Below are 27039 nucleotides of genomic sequence, written 5' to 3'. Positions count from 1 at the left end.
GAGGGCATCATGTTTGGTGGAATGTAGAGAGCCAATGAGGGTATAGGAGATCCTCGGTGAGATGAATTGGCACAATAGCCACAAAGTGCTGGTGATTGTGAGGATGATGCAGGATTGTTCTGTTGTACGTGAGGTCGCCATGAGTCAGTCCACTCAAAGGTAGATAACGACCACAAGGTGCATCCATTTCAGGGAAATTCTTAGTAATTTTACAGGCCAGAGAACTTCCTGCTTCAAAATGTGTATAATGTCAGTTCTGGAGTTTGGTAAGCACAACTTCTGCCTACTCCACCGTCTGTTCTTCTGCAGACAAAGTGATGAAGGGAACAAGAGGGACGGGGAAATGGCTACAAACTGCTGAATCGAACAAACCCTTTCTTTTCTCCCCAAAGGAGCTATAAATGCTTGTTGCTTCTTCTGGGAGCCCAGGGCAGGAGGGATACCAGCAGGTATGGTTGCCAATGAAATGAATAATTTTTACAACTTCCTTTTCTCTTGTTTTTATGTCTTCAAAGTTATCTGTAAGAAATGTGCGAAAACATGCATCTGTTTTGTAACTTGATTTGTAAAATGGCATTAAAAATACCTGCTGAGTTTAATTTAAGGGTCTTCAAATCCCATTCTCTTTTATAGATACACCTGAAAAACTTAGAAAAATGATTGCTCTAAATTCATTTCCTCTAATAATCTAACTTTAAGATTTTTATTTTTAGCCAATGATTTATGATTAATCTGATCTTGTCTTTTCTCACTTCAAATAGTTCCTAAATTATGGAATGGCAGTTAATCATGGTACAAAAAGTGAGCAAGGCCCCTAATTTTCCAGAAGTGACACATAGCCTTATGACTTCTGAAATCAGCTGTTCACACTTGTGCTGTTTCAGGGGAAGGGCAGCTTTGGTGCAAATATCTTTTGCAAAGAAAATGGAAATAACAAAGATACAATGGGGCATCAATGTTGTTGTTAGTTGCTGGGTCCTTTGGTAAAAGTTTTTCTCTCTTAATCTTTTTATCTGAAAAAATAGTCTCATTTCTATTGATGCTTTCTTTTTGTTTATTGTGCTAATGCCATAAGATAAACCCAATTATTTGAGTATTTTAAATTCTGGTCTTTTTTTCCTCTTAATGTTTTAATGACTTTTTTTGTGCATAGCCTTTAATGGTTTTTAGCTCCGTAAGTATTCATTTTAAATCTACAGATAGATTCTGGTCTTTTTGTCTCTCATTTTTTACTGGTGTTTCTCGTTTTGAAGTCAAAACACCATGCCCATGAAATGTGGAAGAGTTACCAATTAACAACCAGGTAAAAGTCAATGAGTAGGTGATACAAGGTAAATTTATTACACTGGCTAGCTTTCATAACTTAACACTACAAAAAACAAAAACAAAAAAAAACTAGTGCCATCGAGTCGTACTATTTATTGAGCATCTCTTTGATCAGAGGTATCGCCAGAGGGTAAAAAGTTTGGACACAGGAACCTGGCTCTGCATCTGGCAAGTTCTGTGGCACTGAGCATGCTATTTAATCCCTCCAAGCCTCAATTTTATGTTTCCTAAAATGGGACTAATAATAATACATATCTCATAGGATCCCTTTGAGGATCAAGAAAGTTAACGCATTAAAGCACATAAAACACTGCCTGGTGCATAGTAAGCACTCAGTAAATGTTACCTATCATTATTAAGTGGTCAGACTGAGTAGAATGCTTTCTAGTTACTACAATAAATTCTTAAGAGAGATATTAAAATTCGTAAAAAACCCATTGCCATTGAGTTGATTCTGACTCATAGCAACCCTATACGACAGAGTAGAACTGCCCCGTAGGGTTTCCAAGGAGTGGTTGGTGGATTTGAACTTCCAACCTTTTGGCTAGCAGCCAAACAATTAACCACTGAAGAAACCTCACACTGCATGATGTTTGTCTGCAGTGTGGAATAATAAAGCTGTTACTTAGCTTGTGTTATCTATGACAGTCTATCGAATCCTATGTATAAAGTCAGCCAATAATTCACTCATTCATCTACATGTACTTAATTCAGTATATCCTTAACACTATGAAAATGCAAAAGAAATAACACACACATACACAATCATTGAAGAGACTCCTCAAGCCCTCTTTTGGAAAGATAGGCATGGGCAAGATAGTCAAAGCTTGTGTGAAGTGTTAGACTTGGAGTGTAGAGGAAATGGAAAGTCCCTATAGGCAGGGAAAATAACATTCATAAGGCAAAAGGAGAACACTTTACTATATTTCTAGTTTAATGTGTGTCTTTATCAAACTTCATGAGGAAAGGGGCCCACTTCATTTACTAAACAAGACATCTTTGATGCTTAGTATGATGATTGGTACTACAGAGACTTAATAAATATTTAGTAAATTAATGAATGAGAATGAAAAGTACATTTGGCACATATCTTTTCATTTGTATCCTTTTTGCTACAATAAAATTGTAATCATAAGTATAGCACTTTCCATGAGTTCTGAGTCATTCTATCAGCAAGTACTAAACTTAAGAGAGTAGTGGAAGCCTGCAGATCAGAAGGGCTGAGGACCTCTGAGCTTCTGATTAGTATCCTGAGTATATAGAGGAACTCCCTAAATTTATAGCCAACAGGTCAAAAGTGAAGGGGGACCTGGGGACTCCTGAGTTTACGGCTGGCATCCTGAGGGGTAGAAAAAAATGCCAAATTTGTAGCCAGCACATCAGAAGTGATTATGTTGGGGGATGCCAAGCTTGTAGCTGTTGTCTTAAGTCTTGGGCAGACTTGGTAGTCTGGAGGACTGTGTTTGTAATTTGTGAGATCTGACCTAGCTCTGAGTGGTTAGAGGGAGAAGTACTGCATGTGTAGCTGATGTCAGAATAGAAGGGAACAGAATTGATAATGAATTAAATTGATTTAGATTCACCAACATATATTTGGTGTCAGCAAAGTGGGATTTGTTTTTTTTTTCCAGTCCAATCCAACTAAAATTGAGCCAAAAAAGAAAGAAAAACCAATCATATCACAAAAAGATGCCTATATTTCTGAAAAGGAAATGGAACTGTTCGTAACATTGTTAGTCATCAAAGAAATTAAAATTAAAACCACAATGAGGTACATCCCTAAATATACCCACCAGAATGGTTAAAATAATAAAAATAACAATATCAAGCACTGGCAAGGATGTAGAGCATCACCTCGAAAGGAGATTTAGACAAATGGCAGTGTTTGTGATTGAATTAGTGATAATCATTCAGGAAAAAACATACAGAAAATAAAGTAGGCAATTCTAGTGAAAACAAAAACTTGTGGAGAGCAACCAAAAAAAAAAAAAACAAGAGTGGCAATACTAATCTCAGATAAAACAGACTTTAAAACAAAATTCACTATAAAAGACAAGGAAAGACATTACATAATGATTAACGAGACAATCCACCATGAAGAAATAACCATAGTAAATATCTATGCACCCAATGACAGGGCTCCAAAATACATAAAACAAACTCTAACAGCACTGAAAAGAGAAATTGGCAGTTCTACAATAATAGTCGGAGGCTTTAACACACCACTCTCGATAAAGGATAGAACAACTAAAAAGAAACTCAATGAAGATACAGAAGAGCTAATGGCCACAATCAACCAACTTGACCTCATAGACATATATAGAACACTCCATGCAACAGCAGCAAAGTACATGTTCTTTTGCAATGTACATGGACTGTTCTCCAGAAAAGACTACATCTTAGGCCACAAAGTAACCCTTAACAAAATTCAAAACATTAAGATAATACAAAGTGTCTTGTCTAAACACAACCCCATAAAAGCAGAAATCAATAACAAGAAGAGCAAGGAAAAAAGTCAAATATATGGAAACTGAAAAACACTTTGCTTCAAAACCACTTGGTGATAGAAAAAATCAAAGATGGAGTTGAAAAATTCCTGGAATTAAATGGGGATGAAAACACATCATACCAAAACCTTTGGGACACAGCAAAAGCAGTGCTCAGAGGTCAATTTATAGCAATAGATGCCAATATCAAAAAAGAAAGGACAAAATCAACACATTAGCTGTACAACTTGAACAAATAAAAAGAGAACAGTAAAAGAAGCCCACAGCCACAAGAAGAAAGAATAAAGATCAGAGCTAAAATAAATGAAATAGAGAATAGAAAAACAATAGAAAGAATCAACAAAACCAAAGTTGATTCTTTGAAAGGATCAACAAAATTGACAAACCATTGGCCAAAATGACAAAAGAAAAACAAGAGAGGATGCAAATAACCCAAATAAGAAATGAAATAGGGGACATTACAACAGACCTAACTGAAATAAAAACGATCATACAGAGTACTATGAAAAAGTGTATTTCAACAAATCAAAAAACCTAGAGGAAATGGACAAATTTCCAGAAACACATTACCTACCTAAACTAGCACAAACTGAGGTAAAAAATCTGAACAGACCCATAACAAGAGGAGAGGTTGAAAAGCTAATACAAAAAAACTCCCAACAAGAACAACAAAAAAAGCCCTGGCGCAAATAACCTCACTGGAGAAGTCTACCAAACATTCAGAGAAGAGCTTGCACCAGTACTACTCAAACTATTTCTGAACATAGAAAAGATGGGATACTTCCAAATTCATTCTATGAAGCCAGCATAGCCCTGATACCAAAACCAGACAAAAACAGAACAAAAAAAGAAAATTACAGACCAGTATCTCTCATGAATATAGATGCAAAAATTCTTAACAAAATTCTAACCAATAGAATTCAGCATCATATCACAAAAATAATACACCATGACAAAGTGGAATTCATACCAAGGATGCAAGAATGGCTCAACATTAGAAAATCAATCAACATAATTTAGCACATAAGTAAAACAAAAGAATCGCAAGATCATCTGGGTTGACACAGATAAGGCATTCGATAAAGTCCAACACTCATTCCTGATAAAAACTCTCAAAAAAATAGGTATAGAAGGAAAATTCCTCAACATAATAAAGGGCGTCTATACAAAACCAAAGGCTAACATCATCCTTAAAGGAGAGAGAGGCTGAAAACATTTCCCCTGAGAACAGGAATAAGACAAGGATGCCCTTTATTAACACTCCTGTTTAACATTGTGTTGGAGGTCCTAGCTACAGCAATAAGGCAAGAAAAAGAAATAAAGGGCATCCAAATCGGTAATGAAGAAATTAAACTACCCCTGTTTGCAGATGATATCTCTACTATACATAGAGAACCCAAAAGACTACACCTGAAAACTACTGGAACTAATAGAAAAATTCAGCAGAGTAGCAGAATACGAGATAAACAAACAAACAAACAAAAAAATCAGGTGGATTCCAATACGCCAATAAAGAGAGCTACAAAAAAGAAATCAGGAAAGCAATGCCATTTATAATAGCCCCAGTTGTTGTTTTTAGGTGCTGTTGAGTCAGTTCTGACTTATAGCAATCCTATGTACAACAGAATGAAACACTGCCTGGTCTTGCACCATTCTTTAAATCGTTGTTATGCTTGAGCCCATTGTTGCAGCCACAGTGTCAATCCATCTCACTGAGGGTCTTCCTCTTTTTTGCTGATTCTCTACTTTACCAATCATGATGTCCTTCTCCAGGGACTGGTCCCTCCTGATAACATGTCCAAAGTATGTGAGATGTAGTCTTGCCATCCTTGCTTCTGAGGAACATTTGGGCTTTTCTTCTTCCAATATAGATGTGTTTGTTCATTTGTTAGTCCATGGTATTTTCAATATTCTCCAACACCACGATTCGAAGGCACCAATTCTTCTTTGGTCTCCCTTATTCATCATCCGGTTTCACATGCATATGAGGAGATTGAAAACATCATGGCTTGAATCAAGCATACTTTAGTCTTCAAGGTGACATCTTTGCTTTTTAACATGTGAAGGAGGTCTTTTGCAGCAAATTCGCCCAATGCAATGCGTCTTTTGATTTCTTGACTGTTGCTTTCAAGGGTATTGATTGTGAATCCAAGTAAAATGAAATCCTTGATGACTTTAATCTTTTCTCTGTTTGTCAAGATGTTGCTTACTGGTCTACTTGTGAGGATTTTTGTTTTCTTTATATTGAGGTGTAATCCATACTGAAGGCTGTGGTCTTTGATCTTCATCAGTAAGTGCTTCAAGTCCTTTTCACTTTCAGCAAGCAAGGTTGTGTCATCTGCATAACAAAGGTTGTTAATGAGTCTTCCTCCAATCCTGATGCCCCATTCTTCTTCATATAGTCCAGCTTCTCAGATTATTTGCTCAGCATACAGATTGAATAGATATGGTGAAATGATACAACCCTGATGCACACCTTTCCTGACTTTAAACCTCTCAATATCCCCTTGTTCTGTCCGAACAACTGCCTCTTGATCTCTGTACAGGTTCCTCAAGAGCACAATTAAGTGTTCTGGAATTCCCATTCTTTGCAATGTTATCCATAATTTGTTATGATCCACACAGTTGAATGCCTTTGCATAATCAGTAAAACATAGTCGATAGCACCTAAAAAAGTAAAATACTTAAGAATAAATCTAACCAGCGACACAAAAGTACTGAAGTCACTCCTGAGGTTCACCCTTCAGTTAAAGATTAGTCAGGCCCATAAAACAAAATGAGACTAAATGGGTACACCAGCCCAGGGACAAGGACAAGAAGGCAGGAGGAGACAGGAAAGCTGGTAATGGGGAACCCAAGGTCAGGAAGGGAAGAGTGTTGACATGTTGTGGGGCTGGCAACCAATGTCACCAAACAATATGAGCCTTAATATTTTAATGAAAAACTAATTTGCTCTGCAAACCTTCATCTAAAGTACAATTAAAAAAACAAAAATACTTCCACATGACAGTGAAGGAGTTTGAAAACTCTGGTAACTCAGGAGAGAGGAAGAACTGTGGACTTGAGGAATTTTTCTAGATTACTCATCTAAATCAATTGCCATCAAGTCGATTCCAACCATGGTGACCCCATGTTTGTCAGAGAAGTCCTGTGATCTACAGGGTTTTCAATGACTGATTCTTTGGAGGTAGGTTGTCAGGCCTTTCTTCAGGGGTGCCTCTGGGTGGACTCAAACCTTCAACCTTTGGGTTAGCAGCTGAGCAAGCTCATTAACCATGGAAAGACTTCCACCTATGAAAACACAAACTTCAATCCTTAAAAGGTTGTTTGACCAAGCTTCTTTGAGAATACAGCTGTGATCTGTGCATCTTCACTTGTCCATGTTATATTCTAAGTGTAAGATTATGAAAAAAAAACTTGCAAAGAAAAGAAAAAGTAATCTTAACATGGTAGGTAGGTAGCTCAACTGTGAATAAAAAAAATTTTTTTTTTTGTGAATAGCATTTATATATTCATAATAGTCATAATAAAGTAAATACTAATATTCATTTATGCTGTTGTTAGCTGCCATTGAGTCGACCTCCAGCTCGTGGCAACCCCACACACAACAGAAGGAAAACCTGCCCTGTTCTCTCCCATCCCCATGATTGGTTGCTGATGCCAACATTCCGATCCACTGAGTTTTCATCTGCCGATTTTTGGAAGTAGACGGACAGGCCTTTCTTTCTAGTTGGTCTTAGTCTGGAAATTCCACTAAAACCTGTTCAGGGTCATAGCAACACACAATCTCCGCTGACAGATGGGTGGTGGCTTTGTATGAGGTGCAACGGGCCAGGAATCGAACGTGGGTCTCCTGCGTGGAAGGCAAGAATTCTACCACTAAGCCGTCAATGTCCCATTGATCTAATTACTTATTTTAAATTAAGATAAATATTCTATCAGATGAGTGGTGCAATGGGGTGGTGATAATGAAAGAAAATTAAATCCTATCTTTGTAGTGGGAGGTCAATAGGAAATGCAAAATCTGAAAAATCATAAGTAATCATATTAAGCAAGTTATTTAGTTACTTGAAGGTAAAGGCCAAAAGGATCAACAAAAAGTGTTGAAAGTGGTTTCTTTGAGTGAAAACATGGGACTGCCTACTTTGGTAAAAACATTATAGAATGACATTTTAAATTGCATGCAGTTAAAAACAAACTAAACACATAATTCAAAAAAAAGAAAGAAAGAAAAGAAGAGAAGATGAAGGAGAGAGAAATTTCATTTTCTAGCCTCCAAAGCAGGAATTTTCAACATTAATGGATCCCAGACCATTTCAGCAAGACCAGAGTCTCGCTGTGTCTCTCCTCTAGCTGTTGTACCAATGATTAGCTGGGTAAACATGGATGAATTAACTCTGTGTCTCTCCTTCCTCATGGGGCCAGAAAGAGAATGTACCATTCAGGGAAATGTACCATGAAGCCGTTGTGGTGGACTTGCCATATTGTAAATTTGTAAGTGAGCTCTTTTAGGTACTCTTGATAACCAAAGTCACAATTAAACATAAAACCAACAATATTCCAGTTATTTACCCAAAATACCTCCTTCCTCATAAAATGGCATCTGAAATGCTATTTTTTTTTTTTTAAACAAGAATTTTGCTTGTTGACTAGAAAGTCAGGAAAAGAGTTTTAGTTTGGTGAAAGAGTTGGTCTAAAGTCTAGGGACGCTTAATGAAATAACTCTGCCACGGAAGAGTCTCTCTCTTTAGTGAGAAGATTTCTTTTGCAACTAACCAAATGTATCATCTCTCTCCCTTAACCAATGCTGCTTACGCTAGGATGATCTTTATCTACAACCTGTCTTTCCTGCTGATCACTCATTCTTTCTTTAGATGCAGTGGAAATCTACACCTGATCAAAGTTGCCTTGTATATTTAGGCCTCAAGGGGTTTTGTTTTCTCCCTTTATGTGCTAATTTCATTGGGCCACTTCTCAGAATTCACAGACCCCACATTAACACAGACCACACAGGACAACGGAATTCTCCACTTCTGTAAATCCACAATTATCTAGCACCTGTGTGTGGGCACTCTTTACAAAATAAAGCTTTTCTCATTCTAAACCACACTTTGGTATAGATGATAGGTATATTTGAAACCCTGGAAATAATTTTAATTACTGTTAGAAAGTTTGTTGTCAAGTACTATATATGTGTGTATATATAAACATATAACCAAAACCAAACCCATTGCCATTGAGTTGATTGTAAATCATAGCAGCCTTATAGGACAGAGTAGAACTGCCCCATAGGGTTTCCAAGGAGAGCCTCGTGGATCCCAACTACCTACGTTTTCATTAGCAGCTGAATTCTTGACTACTATATTTTTTTTATACCACCAGGGTTTCCAAATATATATATATATTTATATATAAATAAATACATACATACATATACACACACACATAAAAAAACATATGTATTATATATTCGAAAGATAGCATCACGTCAGTTATTACAGTGAGGCAGAAATGTAACTGAATGCTACTCGGGTTCTTGTCTTGTTTTTTATTAGCCGATTGAAATAACACAGACACTGCAATGGAAACAGAAAGTGGGAAGTTTATTGTCTACACATACAAGGAGTGTGTGGGGTCTAGTGACCATAAGGCCACGTGCTCCCTGACGAAGGGGGCTGGGGAGCTTTTTGTTTCCAATGGTGTCGGAGGTTGGGTTTGGTACCTGGAACTTTCTGCCCTTAGCCCCTCTCATGCCCATATTTGGGGGCACGGGGTGGGGGGTGTCAGTTGAAGGATGTGATTTCTTCAATCTGTGCGTGCTTCAAGGTGTAACTCGGGCTAGTTCAGTGGCTGGAGCCACTACCTGCTGTGCCTTCCTGAAAAATATTGCTCAAAATAAGCTTGTGGTTAGTAAGACAAAGAGAGGGCAGAAGGGGTGTTGATTGGGGTTTTCAATATGGCTGAGCAGCCTGTTTCAGAAATACAAAGCAGCTTTATAGGTGGTAGTAAAGGGTGAGGAGCCAGCCAAGACATGAAGAGCTGAGTACACAAGTTACATAATCAGCAGAGACAAAGAACTTTCCACATAGCTCTATTCAAGGTGCATCCAAACCAATGGCTTGGTGCCAAAAAAGCCCCAAAACCATGGGAGGATACAGTCATCCTCCCTAATGTCGGTTCTGGATAATGAGGGAATGCCACCTTCTCTTCTTCATTATTTGTTGCCTTTGTAGCACACAAATTGGGTCAAAACCCCTTTTTAATTTATTTAAATTATCTCAATTTAATCTTAGTAAGACAAATTCTCTGTGTCAATATTCTTACATTTTATTTTTATTTATTTATTTGTTTATTTTTGCCTTAGCATAACTCACTCATCTCTCAAAGATTGCTCATTTGTGTTAATGTCTCAAAAGCCAGTCAATGAATTTGTGTTCACTTTATTCACACTATTCTTCATTTTCTAGATTTCACTTTTGACCTCTCTCAACCTTGGAGGCCACAGGCTGACAAATTCTAAATGTAGTAACGCATTAATATGGACTTCATAGATCTGCTGTCAAGAGAATGCAAGGTAAGGGTTGTAGCAGAGAATTTTAGATAATTGGAAAAGGGCAACTGTTACAAGTATTTAGTAACATTTATATACAGCATAGAAAAAGATAATGGCTGATAGGAATATTGGGAGAAGATGGTTGTATTAGTTTTCTATTGTGACATAACAAATTGCCACAAACTTAGTGGCTTAAAACAACACGGATTTATCATCTCAGAGCTTCTGTAGGTTAGAAACCCAGGCATGGTTGTGGCTGAATTCTCTGCTCAGGGTCTCACCAGGTTGAAATCAAGGTGTTGGCCAGGCCTGTGGTTTTCACCTGGAGCTCAGAGTTCTTTTCCAAGATCACTGGTTGTTGGAAGAGTTCATTTCTTTGTGGGCGTGGGACGGAGGTCCTGTTTTCAAACTATTTAACTGCTCCTTGCCATGTAGCCCCAATAAGCAGTTCACCACGTGGGTGTTTGATTTCTCCCAGGCCAGGTGGAACATGTCTCTCTGACTTCTGCAACTAGCCAGAGAAAACTCTGCTTTTCAATGACTCACCTCGTTCGGTCAGGCTTACCCAGGATACTCTCCCTATTTTAAGAGAAACTGATTTGGGACTTTAATTAAATCTGAAAAATTCCTTCACACCAGTAGGTAGATTAGCATTTGACAGAGTAGAAGAAGAGGGAGAAGGTGTGAGTACACCAGGGGTTGGGAACTTGGGGACATCTTAGATTTCTGCCTGCCACAATGATCTAGGGAGAAAAATACTATTTATCCTAGAGATCTAGAGTGTACAGTGAATGAACTGCTTATTACCAGTGAATACAAGCGATAAAGTCACAGCCTAGGAGCAGGTGTTTCCTCAGAAAATGTTCCTGAGCTAAGAGAACTTCCTCTCCACCAGCCTTGCCTTATATTTCCTTTCCACCAATGAAAAGTTTTATGGGGGGGGGGAACCCTACCTCTAATAAAAATAGGAATTCTTCAAGACTTCTGAATTTCATATGCAATTTTTAGATGTTAGTAAGCCCATTAAAAAAAAAAAAGCTATATTATTTAAGTACCACATTCACACAGAAAAGTGACCAGATCATAAGTGTATAGTCCAATGTTATCACAAAGTGAGCATACCCATATAAGCACACTTAGCCTAAGAAGTGGAAAATTGCCAGCATCCCCAAAGCTCCCTAATGTCTGCTCCCAGGCTCTATACCCACCTAAACCAAGAAAACCAAACCCGATGTTGTCGAGTTGATTCCAACTCATAGCGACCTTATAGGACAGAGTAGAACTGCCCCATAAGGGTTTCCAAGGCTGTAGTCTTTTCAGAAGCAGACTCCCACATCTTTCTTCCCTGAAGAGCTGGTGGGTTCAGACTTGGTGGGTTTGTAACCACTGAGCCATCAGGGCTCCTTTTTCTATACCCACCTATCTCCCCCAAATTAGCTACTAGCCTGATTTCTAATACCAAAAGTTAACTTTGCCTCTTTTTTTTTTTAACTTTTTTAGACAAGTCACAAATGAATTTTTAGAAACTCACAATATGTAACCTTTTGTGCCTGACTTCTTTCATTCAACAGTATATTTGTGAGGTTCGTCTACGACTTTGTGTGTTATAGTATTTCGTTCATTTTTATCTCTTTATGCTATTGTATTGTAAGGCTATGCCACAGTTACTTTATCCATTCTATTGTTGATAGACATTGGAGTTGTTTCCAGGTTTTGACCACCACACATAATGCTTCTATGAGCACGCTTGAACATGTCTTTTGGTGCACTATGCACACCTGCCTGTTGTGTATTCCTAGGAGTGGAACTGGCGGGTTATAGAGTAGGCATGGGTTCCACTTTAGTGGCTACTGCTAAGGAGTGCTGTTGTTGTGTGCCTTCGACTCATCTCCCCCTTAATTATGCTTAATGTCTCCTGGTTTGAAGACTCTGTGTTTCACCATCTACAGAGAATAAACTTCCAGTCTTCTTCTAGAGAGGAGAGGAGTGGCCACCTAGCTTGTGGAGTGAGGGAAAGCATACCAGGGACACAACATCTTCTTAGTTAGATTTTCAACCAGTTCTCCCTATTTTAGCCAACTCATCCCTCTTCATCGCCCCTTCCAGTGGTACCCAGTGCTGTTACCTCCAGAGCCTTTGGGGTTTCATGGAGTCAATCAGATCGATTTTCAACATTGTCTACCATTTTGGATTCAGCTTATCAGGTCTGCTGCATTTTCTATCTTTCCAGTTTTCAAATTTTATTACTGTCATGTCCTCTCCCATCTCTTGGTCCCTATGAGGTTCATATCTATAAAACAAAATCTATTTTGTTTTAATGAGGAGTTTGGGAGCAAACAAAAGAAGACAACGTATGTGTTCAATCCAGCCTATCTCATGAGGTAACTTTTTCTTTGATAAGTATTCGACTTTTCTCCCAGAGTAGTTTAAGTTACTCTTAAATGATGTGTGAATTGGCCCACAGTTTGATAAACTAAGATTTGACTTTGTTTCTTGTAGTTTGGAATTTTTTGCCTTTTGTTATTGTTGTTTTAGAGGTATTTGTACATTTTTATCTTGCTTATAATGCGTCATAAGGAAACATACTATCTGTAGCATCAAATCTAATATCCACATGACCATATGTTGATAGAACCAAGATATTTATGAGGTATGACTTCCACAGTGATAAGTTAGTTATTAAGATGTTCTGGAATTATTTAGATGTTTTACTTCTGTTTTATGCTGAGAGTTTTGAGAAAATATATGGCTTAGATTATAATATAAACTGTTTCACTGGGTATATTTGGGGGAAACAGAGAACACTGGTATGAATAGCAGTGTCCTGCAATTGATGGATTCACATAAGAAGTCAAGCATTAATATATAGGAGCGTCTGGTGAGGTGGAACTCTGAAAATCGTGCCAAGTTCAAGCATTAATGTATCGGAGCATCTGGTGAGGTGGAACTCTGAGAACTGTGCCAATGTCTCCTCTGCCTAGAGGAAGGGTCACCTTGAGGCAAGTTTTGTGTTATTATGGGGAAGTTACTTGAAGGGCCTACATTAATTATGAAAATGTAAGACCGATACCTATCTACCGTCTTGAAGGAATGAGTAATAGCACCACTTGTGGCCTACTGAAGGCAGCTCTCCCAGTACCACTTGGAATGAGACTTGGTTCTATGGAGAAGGTAGGAAAATTTCCTGAGGGACCAAGGAACTGCCTAGAAAGAAAGGATTATAACCCTTTTCTTTCTAGTTTTAGTGTTAGATAAACCTTCCTACTTGGAAACCCTGGTGGCGTAGTGGTTAAGAGCTATGGCTGCTAACCAAAAAGTCAGCAGTTCAAACCCACCAGTGCTCCTTGGAAACTGTACGGGGTAGTTCTACTCTGTCCTATTGACTCAACAGAAGTGAGTATGGGTACTCAGATAGAGTGGCAGTGACTGAGGTCCCCTGGTAAGAAAGGACATCTGATCCTCAGAATGGAAGTTTCTCTGGACAGAGGAGGAGCCTGTATTGTAACTAGTAGGAAATAAGGAAATTGGGGACCCCTGAGCTTGTGGCTGATATCCTGAGGGACTAGAGGGAACCCCCAAACTTGTAGCCCACAAGTCAGAAGTGAGGGGAGCTACTGGGACCCCTCAAAATTGAGACTGGTATTAACCTATTTGGCAGTCTGAAGGATGGTGTCCCTTTATCTTGTGAGATCTGACCTAGCTCTGGGTGACCAGAGTCAGAGAAAGAAGTGTCACATGGGTGGCTGGTGTCAGAACTGAACAGAGAAGTGAATAAATTGGGAATTTTGATTTGATGTTTAGTGTAATCCTTGTATCAGCCATCTCACAGGGTGTTGTAAGGATTAAACAAGATATGTGGCAATAATCTCTAAAATATGAAGAGCCATGTAGATGAAAGCTGTTGTTCTGAAATGTATATCATTTGCAGGAAATGGCAAGTCTAGTCCATTAACTAAACATTCATAGGTAATCCTGAATCTCTATCACTGCCTGGAATAAAGGTTTCCCAGTGAGCCTTCAAGGGAAGAGAAAGTTTGGAAGTGGATTCTTAACTCCCTTCATTGTTTGAGAAGGAGCACATTATTTTGTCTCATTTCTCAAAGGTTTTTGTTGTAGGTATTTCCTCATCAGGGCAGAAAATAGTAGCCAAAAATAATTGGTAAGTATTGTCTGAGTTACTTTACCCTGTGAGTCTGACTTTTCCATCTTCCCCTGAATATACTTGTATCTCTCAGTGTGTGAGTTCTACTTCCTTGTTCAATGCCAAGCAGAATTTCAGAGTCTAGGCCTTGAGGAATAAGTGAGACCAGCAGCAGAAAGAGTAAAGGAGACTCTGACTTCATAATTCTGTGACAATCAATTGAAGGAGAGCAAAGTGGGAAAAGTGGGGAAGGCCACTGTTTTAATTCGTTGAGAGTGCTGGACTAGTTCCATAAGGAAACCAGGAAAAACTCCATGATGCCAAGTCTCCAGGCAGTGCTCCATAGGGCAGAGTGCCACTATAGCTCGGTTTTAATTCCTGGAAAAGTGGGAAGGTGAGTAAGTTTCCCATAGGCACTGGATAAATATCACATGTCCTGTGGGATGCTGTGTGCCCACTCCCAGAATGCCAAAGGCTGTGTTATGCTGACGAGTCCTGACTACGAGCTCCCATTGAGAACCTCTGCCAGCACGACTGGGAAGACTGTAAAGGGACCGGGAACAGTGGTACTCATTTGAAGAAGAAGCCTGTTCTGTGTCTGTTATGAACTGAATTGTATCTCCACCCCCCTCCGCAAAGTTATGTTGAAGTCCTAACCTCTGTATCTGTAAATGTGACCCTATATGGAATTAGAGTCTTTGAAGATGTTATCAGTTAGGTAACAGGGTGTCATACTAAAGAAGGGTGGGTTCTAATCCAATCTGAGTCGTGTCTTTATAAAAGAGAAGAAAATACACAGAGACTGGGAGACAGAGGAAGGATGCCATGTGATACTGCAGCTGCAAACCGAGGAACACCTGGAGAGAAGCATGGAACAGTGTCTCTCACAGAGCCTTCAGAAGGAATCAACATGGCCGATATCCTGATTTGGACTCCCAGCCTCCATAACTGTGAGACAATACATTTCTGTTCTTATAAGCCACCCAGTTTGTGTTATTTTGGTACGGCAGTGCTAGGAAACAAAGACAATGCCCCACTGCTCTGTGTTGCATTCTGCTGATTATCTGTTCTTTATTACTTGCCATCATTCTTTCTGATTATATTTTCACTGGTATCAGAATTCAGTTTTGTTTCTATTGTTTCTGCCATTTGACATGATTCCCTTCTCTTTAGAACCTCAGTTTATGAGGTTTGGAATGCTGGCCTCATTCCAGAGTCAGCCGCTACCACCAAGTGATTTTCTTCTTTCCCCCAGCCTTCCATCTCCTTCCTTCCCTGCACCCCCGCCCCACATGTCTGGCAATTAGCAAGTCCACACGTCATTCTCCTTGCTCTTAGCTGCTCAGCAGCAAAGGGAGACTTGTTAACAGCTGCTGAAATATCTTCCAGAGACAACAGCCTTTCTGCGGTGGGAGTACTGATTTCACCTTAGTCTCTACAGGGTTTCTAAACAGGGTGTCTCGGGTAAATCAGACCTTGTGACTGCGAGAGGAACCTAGCAATAAAGGGAGATGCCAGCACTGAAAAAGCCTTCCAATACATGTAGGAATTTAAAGAATTGTCATTCTTTAACTACAGCACTGAGCTTTAAATCTGTTTTATTTTTTTACCCAGATTAAGTTTTACAAAGTGTTCATAGTATCAAGGCCTAGAAAACATGATGCATGTTCATCTCATGCCTCTACACAGGACTATTAAATTATTTAAGACATATGGGTGGTTTTAAAGTTTTTTTTCATAAAGGAAGATTCTTCAGTTTTCTTTACTCTGCCTCGTAGGTTTCATCTTTTCCATGGTATTTTACTCTAGTGCAGGGTTTTCAACCCTGACATATTGATAGTTGGAAATGGATAATTCTTTGTTGTGGGGGACTGTCCTGTGCATTGCAGAGTGCTGAGCAGTATCCTTGACCCCCTATTCACTAGATACCAATAGCAACTCCTAGTTGTAACAACCAGAAAGGTCTCCAGACATTGCCGGATATTCTCTGTGGGGCAAATTGCCCCCATTTGAAAACCACTGGCCTAGTGGAAAAGAAAACAAGTAAAGAAGAAGGAATCAGAAGGCTTGAGTCCAAGCCTTAGATTCTGACGTATCTTAACCTGTCTTCTAACTCTAATCTTTGGTTTTGGAATGCACTCTACTCAGAGCCTGAAAGCTAGCAAGCTCCACTGGCAAGAGCTCTGAAACAACTAGACCAAAGCCATGTCACATGAGACACATGAGTGGGCCATTAAGGCCTTATGAATTCTGTGACCCCTGATTGTGCCTCTAAATTTGGTAGCACATTCTGTTGGAGGACCAGCCATTCTTCTTACTGAACTCAACCCCTATCACTACACCACCGGGGCAGCTATTGTTAGAAATATCTTAGTATTCCTCCAGAGTTTCTTTTTGAATGTATCAACCAATGTAAGTATAAATTTTTATTCCCCACATATTTAGAAAAAAAAGAAAAAGGTAACAGTGTTACTACTTTTGTATTTTTACTGCTCTAGTTATGGAAAATTGTGTTTCAGTGTAGCTTAAAAATTTTTTTTAATTTTCATTTTTTTGTTGTTGTTGAGACTGTGCACAGCAAAACATACACCAATTCAACTGTTTCTACATGTACAATTCAGTGACACTGATCACATTCTTTGAGTTGTGCAACCATCCTTACCCTCCTTTTCTGAGCTGTTCCTCCATGATTAACATAAGCTCATTGCCCCCTAAAGTTCCTATCTAATCTTTCGAGTTGCCGATGTCACTTTGATCCCATATAGATAGACCTTAAAAGAGCATAATGCTTAAGGCAGACTTTTTTTTTTTACTAGTTAAGCTAAACTATTGTTTGGTTTTAAGAAGGCTTTGCTAAGTATTTATCTTTTAAGGTTTAAAGATTCTCTTAAGGCCATAGTTTCAGGGGTTCATCCAGTCTCCATGGCTCCAGAAAGTCTGGAGTCCCTAAGAATTTGAAATTCTGTTCTACATTTCCCCCTCTTTGATCAGGATTCTTTTGTAGCATCTTTGATCAAAATGTTCATTAATGTTAGCTGGGCACCATCCAGTACTGGTCTTATCTCAAAGGAGGCAGTTGTTTATGGAGGCAATTAGCCACACATTCCATTTCCTTCTCCTATTCCTGATTTTCCTCTGTTGCTCCAGGTGAATAGAGACCAATCGTTGTGCCTTGGGTAACCAATTTCAAGCTTTTAGGACTTCAAGCACTATGAAACTAAGAGAACAGAATAACTAAACACATTATTTGGATAATTAACTGGGATAGCCCCTGAAACCGTGACCCTAAACCTCCCAGCCAAGGAACTAAATTTCATGAGGTGTTCGGTTATATATAAATAGTCTCATCATCTACTCTTTTTTTTTTTGTCATTGTTGTAAATATGTTGTAGTTTTAATTAGCATTTATCTTATTTTTTAAAATATGTTTAAGAGTCATTGTTACTATTTTCTGTGAAGCATCTGTTCATTCCTTGTCCATTTTTCATTTGGGTTGTTGGTTTTCTTGAAGCTGTCTGTATTATTAGGGAGGCTAGCTCTTTGTGGTATGAATTCTAAATATTTTTTTCCAGTGTGTCAATTACTTCTTCTTCTTCTTTTTTTTTTTAACACTTTTTCTTTCTTTTTATTTTTTGCTTAAACAGATTTTTAAAATAAATCTTTATTTAGTCTAATTAACAACTTTTCCTTAACTGCTGTTGGTTTTGAATTATAAAGAAATTCTCCTGTGTTTTATTTCTAATATTTTTAGGGTTTCCCTTTGTTCAACATCTATATTTTTTATTCACTGGAAATTTATCCTGGTGTTTCAGTATGAGTTATACCTTCAATTTTGCTTTTTCCACATGGTGACACAGTTGTTCCAACACCATTTGTTAAATAATTTCTCTTTACTCCACTAATTTGAGATAACATTGTTATCAGATACTAAATTTCCTTATCTAAATCTTTATGTATGTGTATGTCTGGACTTTCTATTCTATTCTTTTCTGTCTATTCGTGCAGTGCCTCAGCCCTTCATACACACATACACACACACATCACTAACATGTATAAAGATATTTTTATATTGAGTTGCGCGAGTGTTTAGTCATTGCTCTTTTTTGGCAGAACTCACTGGCTATCTTGTTTATTTTTTCAGAGCGTCCATTTTTTTAAGGAAACACACTTCTGTTTTTGTTGTTAGTTGTCGTTGAGTCGGTCCCAACTAATGGTAATCTTATCACTTTGGTGAATCAAATGAATCAGTCTTAGAAGAAATAGAGCCAGAAGGTTCCTGAGAAGTGAGGATGGTGAGACTTTGAGTCATTTACTTAGGACACATTACCAGGAAGGATCAATTCCTAGAAAATACATTACGGTTGATAAGTGGAGGGCCATCAAAAAAACAAGGGAAACCCTCAGTGAGATGGATTAACATAATAGAAGCAACAATGGGCTCAAACATACCAACAGTTGTGAGGATGATGCAGGATCAGGCAATGTTTTGTTCTGTTATATGTAAGAGAACACACTGATATAAAGCTATTCTCCATTTGTCACTACCTGAGCAGTGTCCCCAGGAGAGGGAGTCTGGGGTAGAGTTCAGGACTGTGAGCCATTGTCTGAAGCAGCATCTGCATCTCTACCTCCTCCAAACTACTTCAAGTTCACTTATTTTCCTTTGCTTGCAGGATTTGTGAGAGCATATGGGGTGAAAGAGCATGTAGAGTAGGAAAACTCTGCTCTCTAATTTTACAAAAAACTGGTCAATTTGAAAAGAGTGACAAATAGATTAAATGATTAGGAGTTAGTAGGCTCGTTCTTCAATCAATAAATTTGGCCTGAATATCTCAGGAGTTAGACTTTCAGATGTTTACCTTTAAGTAAAAGTACTCTTTTCTCTGTCACTGCACCTGACTCTTGTTTTCCCCTATATTAGCCTGTCTTGCTTGAGTAGAAGGAAGAATATGATGAGGATGGGTGGTTCTTTTAGATCCTTGCTGCTTTTCAAACCCAAAAACTAAACCCATTGCTGTCAAGTCAATTCCAACTCATAACGACCCTATTGGACAGAGTAGAACTGCCCCATAGGGTTTACAAGGATCGGCTGGTGGATTCAAACTGCTGACCTTCTAGTTAGCAGCCAAGTTCTTAACCACTGTGCTACCAGGGCTCCTTGCTGTTCTTAGGAATGCTTATAACCTAATACCTATTTTGATGGAGTGGTGAAAATAGGTTAAGATCCTGTGTTTAAGTCGCCTGTATTCACTGTTTCCTATAAAAGATCTTACCTTTTCCTTGCTCAGTCCCATCTGGTGGAGCTGGTTAGGCTCAATGTGTGCATGTCGAAGCCTGACCACAGATGTGTCTATCACTCTTTTAGGCCTAGTTTGTGAAATATGTATGAAATAAGGGTGGAATTCTAGCTGACCTATGATAGCATCCACATACCTTGGTTCCAAAGCACGAGCTCACAATTACTAATGTGAGAGAATAATTAAGATACACTAATGTTTGATTCTAATGACTCACTCAGGTAGCATCATGTAACTATACAGTTCCAGACTCATCCTGTATTTCTTATGCACTATTTGCAATGATAATCTTGCTCTTTATTTTCTAGGATTAAAGTCAAAGATTCGTAAGACGTGATACACACCTTGAAAGCCTACGCTTGCCTAGATTCAAACAAATGATACTTTGTTTGAATTTAAATCTAAAAAATTTGGGTGATAATCACTACAGTTTAGAAACTGTGAAAATATGGCCTGCCTAAGAAGAGTAGGAATTGGTCCTATATATGTTAAATTTTTTGAGATGTTAGAACAGCCAGAAAAAGTAGAAGAACACATCAATCTCTTTTGTTTTGATGATAACACATTAGCTTTATTTCAAACCTTTTCATCAGAGGAATACTTTGTTGATAGCTGTCTTCGATTCATAGAGAAATCCCATATACAACAGGATCTGACCATTATGAGCCATAAGGTTTTCATTGGTTAATTTTTCAGAAGTAGATCGCCAGGCCTTTCTTCCTAGCCTTAGTCTGGAAACACTGCTGAAACTTGTTCAGCATCGTAGCAACATACAAGCCTCTACTGACACACAGGTGGTGGATGCACTTGAGGAACGTTGGTCAAGAATCTAACTTGGGTCTCGCACATGGAAGGTGAGAATTCTACCACTGAACACTAAGTGGTGGGGAAATCATGGAAGCAGCATGTAGACAGATACATCTCCAGTGTAAATCTAGGTTGTGCAAGTTAGAAACCTTTGGGAACAGGATATCTGGAGATTACTCTGCAATGCAAAACTTGCCCAGGGATTCTGGGAACACTTCCTATTCTCAACTGTTAGTCTGCAAAACCTGAGGCTCAGAAGAGGCTAAGGGCAAGGACAGGCATGCTGTGGGTGTGATGACGAGGTTAGCATTGTTCTGTCCTCAGTTTATACTGTCTGAGTCACCTTGGCTACCTTTCACCTTGGGCATCTCCCTTTGCCGATGGAAACTAACAATGCTGAGTTCTGAGTTTGCTAACAAGAGTAAAGGACAAATGGTCTGTTGCCTACTAACCTGTGAACCCCTTAATGGCAGAGACCACTCTGTCTTAATTTTTGTATCCTCCAAGACCTGCTTTGTACTTGGCACAAAATAAACTGGCAATGTATTTAGAATGGCCTTTGACTCTATGACTGGTAACTTACTTTCTCTTTGCTGCCCAGTCACTAGTGTGTGGCTTCAGGCAGCTCACAGTCTCTGTCTCAGATTTCTTCTCTCTAAAATAAGGAAGCAGACTCTGTCAGTGCTGTATAAAGCATTTTAAACTTCCCCAGCCCTGCTATTACCATGATTGATGTTCTTAGAATTTAGGCTAAGAGCAAAAATAGTGGAGGTGGGGGCAAAGGACCTAAGGACTATTCCATTCAACCAGAGATTTCTTCCAGCAAAGAAACCAAAGATGCACTGCCCAGATCTACAGCTTGTAATAAGTGTTTGCTGTGCAGTCTTCAGATTTAATGGCTATCTAGGATCTTTCACATTATTCTGTTTTTATTTCTCTAACCAAGCAAGCAGCTTACTAATGTCCCTCAAAGAGAAATGTTTATTTTTGTAGAAGACTAAAATCTTAATAGGAAACAACGTTTTTATAGAAAACCTGAGTTCAAAGGATAAATTTTGTACCTCTTCCTTGCTGTAATTAGCTCTAAATATACAAAAAAAAAAAAAAAAAAAATCAGAGTGTTTGCATCAGCATGATACCTTAATTCTCCCTCCTGGACGACCATGATCCTGCCTGTTTCCTCTCATTTCTCTGGGGCAATTTGGCTGCCCCAGCTTGTTTAGGTTTATCTAAGCATTACGTCAGCATCCATTATAGTTGCCCATACTCTCTGCATTAGAAGGATCTGTATGTTCTATTTTAGCTCTTCAGCCCAAGAGGTAGGGCATAAATATGGAATGGCAGACTAGAGCAGAGCACCCGTGTACTACTATTTCCTCTTTTAGTCTTTAGTGGTAAGCTTGCTTAGGTCCCAAGTTTTTCATCGGTTAAAGGAGAAACAGTGGTTTTGGAAAGGAGAAACAGTAGCGTACTTAAGGTCTGAATCTGCCATAAGCAGAATATATAACAGCCTACCTAGTGGGGCTTTAGGGGCAAGACAACAAATCTGTTCCTAGTCACTGGATGTTGTCTGAAATTTGACTTTTGGAATACAATCCCTTTAGCTCTAAGCACTAATAAACTGCAGAGTATAAGAAGAATAGGAAAGAAGCGAACAGTTTTGAAATCTCTTATGTGGTGGATGTTCTTTGAGACATAATTACTTAGTGTTACCATATTTGTTTAATTAATACAAGAAAGTTGTGAAGTATGTATTTCATACCTATTTTATGGCTGAAGAAACTGAGGCTTAGTAAGCATAGCATTGCCACCAGCACACAGTCAATACTCTGGGAAAACAGGATTTAAACTCTGTTCTGTCAGACTTCGTATTACTTGCTCTTTCCATCGCATGTACCCTCAGCCCTTGGCTGACATGCTTGCCTGGTGGCAGGTCTATGGGCGGTGGCTGCAGAGTAGGTTTCTCTTGGGACTCTGGTGACCCCCAGCAGTGGAGCAGAGCATGTAAATACACAAAGAGAAGAGAACCAAGAGCTGCATGAGACCCTGGAGACCATCTAATCCTGCTCCCTTCCCTCATTGCGGATGAAGAAACAGGCAGAAAAGGACTTGCCCAGGAAGACAGAGCGAATTAGAGGCACAGCTTAGCCTACATTCTTACTCCCCCATCTCCTAGGTTCTTTAGGTTCCCAAACCTCTATACTTGCTCAAACTGCCACCCTAGGTTATTTTTCATCTACACTTAAAAATCTATCACTTAAGTAATAATATGCCAGCTTCCTACCAACTATAGAAGTGAATTGTGAGGAGCTTGTACATATGTTATACTCCTCTGGGTGACTCAGAGTCTTTTTACCGGGAGTACCTTAATCTACGTGTGTATGTTAGTCATCATATGCTCTACAACGTTGACTCCTACTGTGTTAAAGCATCCATCACTTGTCACAATAGTAATAGTGTCACTAGAATGGCTGCATTACACGTACATGGCTCACAGATCAGCCTTCCTTATTTCTTTAAATTGTAAGAGAATGTTTTACTTGCTCAGTAATAAATACGATAGAACATGGATCGAGCTGAGAGTGTTAATTATACCTTTTAATTTTAAATTCACTTCTTCATAAGATCACTCGCTGACCATCTTACCCCAAATTGTCTTCAGCTCATATTTCCTCATGGAGTTCCAGAGATCTGCTGACCCATTAAAAAAGAAAAAAAAAAAAAAAAAATCACTACCTTCCAGTGCCTCGGGTTTCTCATTTGTAACTGGTGGTGGCTAATATAGACCAGCTTGGAGGCATTTTTGTGACAAGCAGAGAAAAATGATAGCAAGCTAAATTTTAACTTTAGACAAGGCTGTTCTCAAAGGTCTAAAAGACTGCTCAGTCTAACAAGTCAATAGCACATTGGATTTAATATTTCATACGGCACTGGGGTTTTTTAAATATATTTTTTGTTTTATAATCTCAGAGTTTAACATATTGTTGTTGCTGTTGCTAGATGTTGTCAAGTAAGTTCCAACTCATAGTGACCCTGTGCACAAAAAAACGAAACACTGCCCGGTCCTGTGGCACGCTTATAGTCATTATGCTCATGCTCATTGTTGCAGCCACTGTGTCAGTCCACCTCATTGAGGGTCTTCCTGTTTTCCCCTGACCCTGTACTTTACCAAGGATGATGTCCTTCTCCAGGGATTGATCCCTCCTGATAACATGTCCAAAGTATGTAAGACGCAGTCTCGCCATCCTTACTTCTAGGGAGCATTCTGGTTGTACTTCTTCCAAGACAGATTTGTTCGTTCTTTTGGCAGTCCATGGTATATTCAATATTCCTCGCCAACACCACAATTCAAAAGAGTCAGTTCTTCTTGGTCTTCCTCATTCATTGTCCAGCTTTCACATGCATATGATGTGATTGAAAATACCATGGCTTGGGTCAGGTGCACCTTAGTCTTCGGTGACATCTTTGCTCTTCAACCCTTTGAAGAGGTCCTTTGCAGCAGATTTGCCCAAATCTTTTGATTTCTTGACTGCTGCTTCCACGGCTGTTGATTGTGGATCCAAGTAAAATGAAATTCTTGACAACTTCAATCTTTTCTCCTTTTATTATGATGTTGTTTATTGGTCCAGTTGTGAAGATTTTTGTTTTCTTTATGTTGAGGTGTAATCCATACTGAAGGCTGTGGTCTTCGATCTTCATCAGTAAGTGCTTCAAGTCCTTTTCACTTTCAGCAAGCGATTGCATCATCTGCATAACAAAGGTTGTTAATGAGTCTTCCTCCAACCCTGATGCCCTGTTCTTCTTCGTACAGTGCTTCTTGGATTATTTGCTCATCATACAGATTGAATAGATATGGTGAAAGGATACAACCCTGACGCACACCTTTCCTGACTTTAAACCACTCAGTATCCCCTTGTTCTGTCCAAACAACTGCCTCTTGATCTCTGTAAAGGTTCCTCATGAGCACAATTAAGTGTTCTGGAATTCCCATTCTTCCCAACGTTATCCATAATTTGTTATGATCCACACAGTCGAATGCCTTTGCATAGTCAATAAAAAGTAGTTTAATATAGGAAGGAGAATTAACTTGTGAGTCTGTAAAAAAAATATTTAAAAAAAAAGTTAACTTCTTACGTTGAGTTCTGACCTGAGAAACTGCAGAGGGTCTGAGAGACCCAGTGGCCGGCAGGCAGGGACCACTGAGAAATGCAAAGCATATTAGCCTGTAAGACAATCCCAATGGGACCAGCACTACCCACACTTCAGACTCCTGAGGAGAAACGAAGGCTCTGTGATAAAATGGGAAACCCTGGTGGCCTTTGGTTAAGAGCTACAGCTGTTAACCAAAAGGTTGGCAGTTCAGGTCCACTAGGTGCTCCTTGGAAAACCTATGGGGCAGTTTACTCTGTCCTGTAGGGTTGCTATGATTTGGAATCAATTTGATGGCAACGGGTCGGGTTGATCGGTGATAAAATGAGATCACATTGGTGTTACCATGTAGTAATTTAAGTCTGAGTCAGTGTTTCTCAAAATTTCCCACCAAATTCCCCTAAGGGCAAAGGAGAGTCAAAAATGTACTCCCAGGAGCCTGCCTTAACAAGATCTGTTTTCCTCTGAAGTCACTCATTTTCACTTTTAAAGTCATATAAACATTGCATTCCATTTCTTAAAATACATGAGTTTAATATAAAAATGGTTCATATTATTTATTATTTAGATAAAGTAACCTTCCAGCACTCATGGCTTTTCATCTTCCTAACACACATCATGAAAGGCGGGGTGAGGATGAGGGGCACCTTTAAAACACCTTTAAATAACACAACTTTAAATAGGAGTTTTGACCAGCCTGTATACTGGTCATCTAAATCAGGGGTTAACAAACAACAGCCCATGGGCCAAATCTGGCCCTTGGCCTATTTTGTAAACGAAAGTTTTATTGGAACACAGCCACACTCGTTCATTACCTAAGGCTGCTTGCACATGACAAAGTTTTATTGGAACACAGCCACACTCGTTCATTACCTAAGGCTGCTTGCAGAGTGAGTAGTTGCAACAGGCAGCGTATGGTCCACAAAGCCAAAAATGTTTACTGCCTGGCTCTTTACAGAAACAAGTCTGCTGATCCCTGGTTTAAATTACAGTTTTGCTTCTTCTTAATAACTGCTGTTATTATTTTCCCACCTTTTATGTAAAGAATCCCTTCAGATTTTATAAACTAGGCAAATCTGAATTAATTAGATCCAGCTGTTTATCGGCTTAGCTATTGATTTCTGTGGGGTGAACCAGATCGTCAGTTAGTTAGACTCCTTAACAAAATTGGAGCCAAACAGAACTTAAAAAAAAAATCCCATTGCCGTCAAGTCCTCTCAGACCAAACAGGACCTGGGCCTGCTGAAGTGAACCAGCTTTACAGAATAGAGTCTGAGCAGAGCCTGTCCCACCTGACTGGGAGAGCCATCAGTGTTTTGTACCATGTAAATATGAATGCCTCCTTAAATACGCTACCCTGTAATGGGTGAGGAATAGGGAAAATGAGTGTTCAAACTCCCTGGTACTGATGAATATGTATAAAAAGAAAGAAGTTAAACATAAAAGGAAGAGAGTGGCACAAGGAAAGAGAGGAAGTGTCCACAGGCAAGGAGGGCAATGGAAGGGACTTGGTATTTGAAACCTGAGAGCCTGAGGCAGCCAAGGGCAGAAGGGTCTGGGGCAGAGCTCAAGGGAAGCTTCAAAAGAATGCTGAAGGTTTAATCTGGGATAAATGTGACAGGCATTGGGCTAAAAATAGGAGATTAAGCCAAGGGGAAGGAAACAGATTTGAAACAGTGCAAGAGGAAGCGTAACAGCAAAGCTAGGAAACATCTAGAGAGTTGCACCATGAAGAGACAGAAATCTCTTGCTTTTAATGGCTTTTAAGTTAGCGTTTGGAATTTGGACAATTTTAAAGGTATAGTTTGTGGATCAGGAACAAAACAAAGGAAGAGAGATCCCAAGAAGAATCAGTCAGGAGGAATGGGAAGTGTTTAGGAGAGTCATTCATTCAACACAGAATTTCAGGGTGCTTCTGAAATTGTTATTTTCCCTAAGGTTGAGGTCAAAATTTAAAGAACTACATAGAAAGGAACTTGATTCCTCATGGATTAGGAGGTGGGTAGCCCCAGAAAGTGGGGAGTGTAAATGTAGAAGAGTTTGTAAGTTAAAGCACATTTCTCAGAGCAAAGGTTGAAGACCTGTTCTTGAAAACGCTTGATTTAAGGAATGGAGAGAGACTCAAACCCAAGGCAATTGCAAAGACGTATTTAACTTGGGTAATCCTTTTCTCTGTAATTAGATTTGTGAAATCCGATTGGCTGTAAATATTTTCAATTCAAGAATTTTCACATCTGGGTAAAATACTCCAAATGGTTA

This window comes from Elephas maximus, chromosome 15, assembly GCF_024166365.1.
Source record: "Elephas maximus indicus isolate mEleMax1 chromosome 15, mEleMax1 primary haplotype, whole genome shotgun sequence".
Lineage (NCBI taxonomy): Eukaryota > Metazoa > Chordata > Mammalia > Proboscidea > Elephantidae > Elephas > Elephas maximus.
Note: the sequence above shows the minus strand (reverse complement) of the source record.